General features: G+C 47.1%; 1 protein-coding gene across 1 annotated transcript in view; it reads right to left on the bottom strand.

Moving 5' to 3' along the window:
• Nucleotides 1-412, bottom strand: part of LOC109973755 (cullin-5-like) — a 21,482-nt gene that overhangs the window by 9,880 nt on the left and 11,190 nt on the right. The gene's annotated exons all lie outside the window — the stretch shown is intronic.

The following is a 412-nucleotide window of genomic DNA, read 5'->3' as shown; positions in this document are numbered from 1 at the left end:
CCATTTACGCCTGGCAATCTGCTGATTGATGGGATCTTGGTTTGTCCACTGCCACAATTCAGTATTCTTTAGTTTATCTGTCCACCTAATCTTCAGTATGTTGCGAAGGCAGCCGTTGACGAATACTTGGAGTTTGCTGGTTAGGGTGTTGGTGACTCTCCAGGTCTCTGAGCCATAGAGAGGGACAGACTTAACGTTGCTGTTGAAAATTCATATTTTGTTGCGAACAGATAGGGATGTTGACCTCCAGACTGGTCTCAGGGTAATAAAGGCGTATCTAGCTTTCCCGATTCTGGCTTTGATGTCCTCGTCAGAACCACCTGATGCTGATACAATGCTGCCCAGGTAGGTGAAAGCGGTGACTTCTTCCAGCTCGCTGTCTCCAAGGGTGATTGGCTTCTGTTGCTTTTTG

This window comes from Monopterus albus, unplaced genomic scaffold, assembly GCF_001952655.1.
Source record: "Monopterus albus unplaced genomic scaffold, M_albus_1.0 scaffold304.1, whole genome shotgun sequence".
Taxonomy (NCBI): Eukaryota; Metazoa; Chordata; class Actinopteri; order Synbranchiformes; family Synbranchidae; genus Monopterus; species Monopterus albus.
This window is presented reverse-complemented; position numbering and strand designations above follow the sequence as displayed.